Genomic DNA, 7,178 nt, shown 5'->3' with positions numbered 1-7,178 from the left:
AAAAAAGCTGGATCAGAATCCCCAACTTTCTTTCTGTTTCTAATTTTTTTGTCTTTCTTGTTGACTAAGGTGAGAGTCGGCTCCCAGTTAGCCTTCTTTAGCTCTGAGTTAACTTAGCTGGTTTTGTCATTCCCATCCATGCTCTTAACCTGCTATCCTTTTCGGGGTCACGTTGCTGCTAGAGGCTGGTCCGGGTAGTGATGGGGGAAGGCAAGGGTCCATCTGGACCGGTCCAGGACCTGGAGCGGACGAGCCCACACCGCCTGTCCCGGGAATAAACTGCTTGGCTAAACGGGACCCCCAACTGGCCGATGTTGTTCCAAGGTACGTTCTCGATGCCTAAACGATGCCTGACTGGGGAAACAAATTCTACCAGGGGATGTATCTTGGCATAACACCGGCAGACAGCGGAACGGCATCAACAGAGAGACGGGGATCCCTCCGCTGCCTTTTCGGGCGTTTTTATTTTCTTTCATCAGTCTCATATTAACATCTCTCTTTTTTGCCACCACTTCCAGGTCTGTTTCATTGTTTATATGATCTGCTGTTGTCGCCTGGCAAAAAATAAATAAATTAGTAAATAAATGTAGAAAAAAAGCAACAGGACTTGACAGTAAAAGTATTTTTCCCCCAGCAGAACTTCAGTGTCAAGATAATTTTCCTGCCATTGTTGTTTAACAAATGAGTCGAATGTGCATGCTCTCTCAGTTGGATCGATGCTCCAGCACTCGATGTATCAGCCTGTGAACCTGTAACGTATTTTTGACAGTTTGTGAACAGGAGAAATTCTTATTCAAGACAAAGAAAAGCTGCATTAAAAAAGGACACGTTAAAGGCAAACTAAATGTTGTATTCCTATTTTTCCTGCAAAGTTGTGCACAAAATATAAATGTATGCACAACTTTGTATTTAGGAATTTGAATTTCTCTCTGTGAATACAAAATATTCTTTATGAATCTTACCCCAAAATTGTCAGGAATCTCAGATTTTCCTGCATCAAAGCTACTTTCCAGCTTCTGAGGATAGATGAAGAAGTTCACCATCCCGTATAAGGAAAATGCCACACAAAGCACAAACTGAACCTTAACATACATTGTGAATGAAATTCCTCAAAACATGCTGCATTTTAAAATGATTGAGACTTCAGTGATGAGTACATAAAGCCTCGTGAAGCACTTAAAGCTTCACTGGTTTGGTGAAGGGCAAAGCTTCATTTGCCTAGTGGCATATAACAATTTAAGTAGCTGAATTGCACATATTTTGTGACATATGTGATGCATTTCTGACAGGAGAAATTCAGATTGAAAACAAAGAAAAGTTGTATTCACAAATGACATTCATTCATTCATCTTCTTGTCCGCTTTTTCCCTTTCGGGGTGCCGGAGCCTAACCCGGCTACTGATGGGCGAAGGCAGGGTTCACCCTGGACAGGTCGCCAGACTGTGGCAGGGCAAATGACATGTTAAACGTAAAACTAAATGTTGTATTCATACTTTTTTTGATACTTCTACTTAACTGGAGTGTTTGTATTTTTTGTTGGAGAATTTTTTATATTTCATTTGCCAAATTATAATGATTTATGAAACAACACCTTTACTAATATTTGGCTAAATGTTTACCTTTCATTGGGTCTCTTTATGTCATTTTTGGAGAGGAAATTATTGAGAAAAAAGGTGCTCCTTATTTGCTATCCACCTGTAGATATTGCAACCCACGCACCCACCATTCTTACTAACCAACAGAGAGGCTACACAGGTGAAACAATTAGTTTGTGCACAACTTTGTACTTATGAATACAACCTTTTCTTCGTGAATGTGTTCCTTACTGACAGTTATCTTACCACATAGAATCATGTCAAAATGTAATTTACCAACAGTTCAGGATTTCACTTCATGATTCTCACTAAGTTGGAGCTCTTTGGGCTTCACCATCCCTGTGTCTATGGATCTCCAAATCCCTGCTAGATAGACCTCAGGCAGTCACTCCCCCTCAGCATTGGAGCCCCCCAGAGTTGTGTTATGAGACCCCTGCTGTACTCACACCTCCATACCTTTGACTGTGTGGTCTCCCCCAGCTCCATCAGTATCAGTAGAGAGAGTGGATCGTTTCAAGTACCTTGGAGTTCACATCACACAGGATCTGACCTTGTCCTGCCCTGGTGAAGAAAGCCTGGCAGGATTTCAAAATGCCCTCAAAGGTGCTGAAGATAATCTACACCTGCACCAATGAGAGCATCCTGATGGGAAGTATCACCGCCTGGTTTGGAAACGGCACAAAACAGGACAGAAAAGCTCTCAAGAGGGTGGTGCAATCAGCTGAGCACACCACCTGCACCCAGCTCCCTGACCTGGAGACCACCTCAGGAATCCAGACAACAGACTCTTCTCTCTGAGGTGAGGAAAATGTTTCTGTTCCTTGAAGGAAAACACAGAAAGGATAAACTTCTTCCCGGAGACTCCAACCAACCCACTCCACCACACAAACAACACGCCGTTCTACCTCGGCCGTTCTGAACAGGAAACTATTTAGCACAAGGACACTTTACACTTTTGTGACCTTAAGTCAGCTGTTATATTTATTGCAATGTCTTTTTCTATGTAATCACCTAACTTTGATCTTTTATTCTGTATCCTTTCTATACTGTCAGACAGTCGTGCAATACCTTTCACTGCACATTATCCTATATATGCATCTGTATGTGACAAACACAATTTGAATGTGAATTTGAGGTGTATGGGGAGATGACTCAGACATTACTGTCATGTGGAAGTGTTGGTTGTTTCTAATAAAGAGTGCACTCTGTTATTTCTGTCCATTAACATCCATTCATCACACAAGCTCCTAGCATATTTCCGTGCCATAAAACTTTGCAGCGACAGCTCGGTTATGTACGGCGTGGACTCAGACAGCTGGCGTGTCATCTGCAGAATGGACAGCAGAGTTTGGCTGGCTGACTGCAGCATGAAAAATGAATGAGTGTGTGTTTGTGCTGAAGAGCTGCAGTGACTTAGAAGAGGGGCAAACTAGACTGACCCCCCCTGAGTTCTCACTGCAGCGGATGCTTTTGATGTTTTATGGGAAAGGCCTTCGCCTTGTGCTGGAGTCTCTGTCATGACAGCAGAGTGACGGTCTTGAAATACAGCTGGTGGTGGAGGGAGGGGTGGCCATGGAAGACAGCAAATGGAGCTTCACTGGGAGTCGGCAGCCCCCCCGGTGGCCCCTGCTGTCATCTGCCATCCTGACAGGCTGACAGAGAGTCGCCCAGGCTAAGTGACAGACACGCCAGTGTGACCCAAAGCACCCGGGGGGACGCTCCATCACTGTCCTGAATACACCCACTTTCTCCGAGGCCACAGAGTGAAAAGAGCGGGTTTGAGCCTGGGCTAACCTTGGCCCCAGACCCCTTCACCCCTCCATCATCAAACAGTGACCCTGATGCATCACAGCAACTGTAATTCAGCTTCATCCGGCTGAGAGGGAGGGCCAGACAAAAGCAGAGAGGATAAACTGACAAAGGCAGCGGCCCCACAGACTGGTTTAATGTTAGACAACACTTTTACTTTAAATGCAGCAAAAATAGAGTCCTGAAGCTTTCACTAAAACTGGTATTGTCTTGTTATGTTAATAAAGGTGAACCCACTGGCTATGTAGCTCTATAACCAGAGGCCTTGCCGTGTTGTTCCAAAACAAAGAGCACAGGGACATCCCCCCTGCCCTGCCCACTGGCCGCTGCTCGTCTGAGGCAGTGGACAGAGCTGGTCCACTGAGCCCAGGTGTCTCACCTTGATTTCATTACCATTGGCAGGGAGACGCTGCTGCATCCACTCCTCAGAGGCTGCTGCCCTGCTACAAGAAGAGAAGAAAGCAAACCCTGACTCCTTGGCAGCCCCCCACTTACCCCCACAGGCCGCGGTGCGCTGGGAGCCCTTTCCGGTCAGTAATTTGTTGCTAATCAGCTGTCAGCTCAGAGGAGATGATGAGGTGATCATCGTGGGCGGTGGAAGGTAATGGCCTTAAAAGTCACAAAGTCAATGTCAATGGGATCACTTGGATTCAATCAGGGGTGGCACGATGAAGGATAGCCCCCGCTGACATTACCACTCATTTTGAGCCCAAGCATCTGGGCCCTAGTAAATAACCATCAGTGGGTGGGTCTGGGGGACAGGTCATTAGCCCTGAGAAAAATAAATATCTCCTCTCTCCTGAAGGCTGCAAGTCATTTAGCACAGACTAGGAAATTTCACCCTAGATTAAGTATGATGAGCCAATATCAGTCAGAGGAGAGGCCATGCTGTGTTTAGGGACCCCGATGAGAGCTGGGAAAATTTATACTTGGGATCCAACAGATGTGAGATGATCCTGAAGGCTGCAGAGTCGGCACAAGGTTGCAAGGAGCTCTGAGATGGGCTTCCATAGATGGACTCATTCTATATTCATTGTGCTTAATGTTGATATTCAAAACTTGTGTTACATCATTCAGTTTAGATGAAAAATCAAGAATTATCTGCTTTGACATGAAAGCACAGATTCTGATTTGAACATCTTGTTTTTTTCTGCAAAATACTGATTTCAAGTTTAATAAAGTCTCATGAAAGCTAAACACAAAGATACAATAATACTTTATATAAGAGACCTTTTTGATTTCTGCTCAAGGAAAGATGTCTGATTTAAAGGTAGGGCAATCCTCTAATAGCTAATAGTTCATTGTGTCATAAACTGTAAGCAAAAGAGCAAATATGTTTATTTATGATAAAGAGTAATAATTGAATTATTTTACATGCGTTTTTATACTTTCTAATCAATTTTCCTGTTTGATATGTGATAAAAATTCCTGTTGTTTGCTTTGTTTTTCTCCTTTGATTGCTTGAAATAAACCAATTCCAAATCCAAATCCAAAATAAGTCGAGCAGAGAAGCCAACGTATCAAATGGTTTGTTGGTTCTGAAGTGTTTGTTTCTTTGACCAACATCTGCCAGAGCATTTCAAAACTTCATTCTTTGTAATATTTTTTTTTTTTTTTGTCATCAAAGTTTTTTTTTATTGATTTTTCCACAAAACCTAACAACAAAAAACAAACCGTCAGGACTCACTCAGCCATGTCCTCTGCCGACCACCAGAGGGAGCCATCTCCTGAGTTTTAACCAGCCTCTCTTCCTCACTCCAACTCCCATCAGCCTTTGCTCCAGCCTTCTCCATGCACAGTTGTTCATCATCATCATCAGACTCACCAGCATATATACTCACTCCAGGCCACAGTTCACTGTAAACTCTGTTTACAGTCAGTCTGAGCAATCCTCCTAGTTCTTTACAGTCTCTGTGTTTTTGATCCACGCCTGTTTATACGTTTTCCTGCCTTGCCTCTGTGATTTTGACCTTAGCCTGCCCTTTGACGCCGACTATGTCTTGCCCTTGTACAGTGAAATTAAACCGTCTGCACGTGGATCCAAATGTCTCAGCCTCTTTGTTACACCAACAAACAAAAATGACGAGAGTATCAGATAAGTACAATTAGAGAAAAGAAAACAGGTAAAATGGCATAATTTCACTTATGCAGTGGAAGAAGAGTCCTGTGTAGTTATAAATGTCATAATGTGTGGAGTTTGCATGTTCTCCCCGTGCATGTGTGGGTTTTCACCGGGGACTCCGGCTTCCTCCCACCATCCAAAAACATGCTTCATAGGTTAATTGGTGACTCTAAATTGCCCCTAGGTATGAATGTGAGAGTGGATGTGTGTGATTGAGGCCCTGAGACAGACTGGAGACCTGTCCAGGGTGTACCCCGCCTTCGCCCTTCAGTAGCCGGGATAGGCTCCGGCACCCCCGCGACCCCAAAAGGGAAGAAGCGGCCGAGAAGATGGATGGATGGATGGATGAAGTTAATAAGAGCATGCCCGTATAATAAACATTAATAAATTAAAAACAACTTTTTTGCATTAGTAATTCATTCTGTGCATACTTTGATATGGTTGATGATAATTAATACATTTTAGCAACAATCTCTGACTCCGCCCCGTCACAATTTCCTGGCTCCGCCCCTTCACAAATCTTTGGCTCCGCCCCTGTCACAAATCTTTGACTTAGCCCTGTCACAATTTGCTGGCTCCGCCCCGTCACAATTTTCTTGCTCTGCCCCCGTCACAAATCTTTGATTCTGCCTTCACAATTTGCTGGCTTATCTCCCGTCACAAATCTTTGGCTCAGCCCATCACAGTTTCCTGGCTCCGCCCCCTCATAAATCTTTGGCTCCGCCCCTGTCACTGGCACTGCACAGCTATGCTTGGGGCCACCCCTTCATCATGTTCACACCATCCATAGTTGGTCCTTTCTTATTTATTGACTTCCAAACTGCTGATTAGGAACCGTTTCAGCTGCAGCCATCCATCCATCCATCTTCTTGACCGCTTTGTCCCTTTCGGGTCACGGGGGTGCTGGAGCCTATCCCGGCTACTGAAGGGCGAAGGCGGGGTACACCCTGGACAGGTCGCCAGTCCGTCACAGGGCCCCAATCACACACACATTCACTCTCACATTCACACCTAGGGGCAATTTAGAGTCACCAATTAACCTATGAAGCATGTTTTTGGACGGTGGGAGGAAGCCGGAGTCCCCGGTGAAAACCCACGCATGCACGGGGAGAACATGCAAACTCCACACAGAAAGGTCCCAGCCGGGAGTCGAACCGGGGCCTTCTCGCTGTGAGGCAAGAGGGCTAACCACTGCGCCACCGTGCAGCCAGTATTGCTTTTTACTGCTGCCCTGATGTTTCTCTGCCCGCAGACATCCTGACTCCATCAGGGATCAGAGTCAGTGGGTCTGGACTCTGGGTTAGTCTCTGTTAAAGCTTGTTAGCTTGTGTTTCTCCCTCAGTAACAGTTTTCCATAACTTACAGTGGTCTCTGTTCACTAATTCCTCTTCAGCCTATAGGTCTTTGGTTTTAGTTGCCGCAGATCATCTGTTTCAGAATTGTTTTCTTTTTCTTTTTTGCTTTTGTGATGTTTTTGTTGTTGTGTAAGCATACTTTTTTTAAGCCATGTGTCAGGTTTTTTTTTTATATTTTGGTTCTAGATGTTAAACATTCATTCATTGATTAATTTTCTTGACCGCTTTGTCCCTTTCGGGGTCGCGGGGGTGCCGGAGCCTATCCCGGCTACTGATGGGTGAAGCCGGGGTTCACCT

The sequence above is a fragment of the Oryzias melastigma genome, unplaced genomic scaffold (assembly GCF_002922805.2).
Source record: "Oryzias melastigma strain HK-1 unplaced genomic scaffold, ASM292280v2 sc00314, whole genome shotgun sequence".
Classification (NCBI taxonomy): Eukaryota; Metazoa; Chordata; class Actinopteri; order Beloniformes; family Adrianichthyidae; genus Oryzias; species Oryzias melastigma.
The sequence above is the reverse complement of the archived record's forward strand: the minus strand, read 5'-3'. Positions refer to the sequence as shown.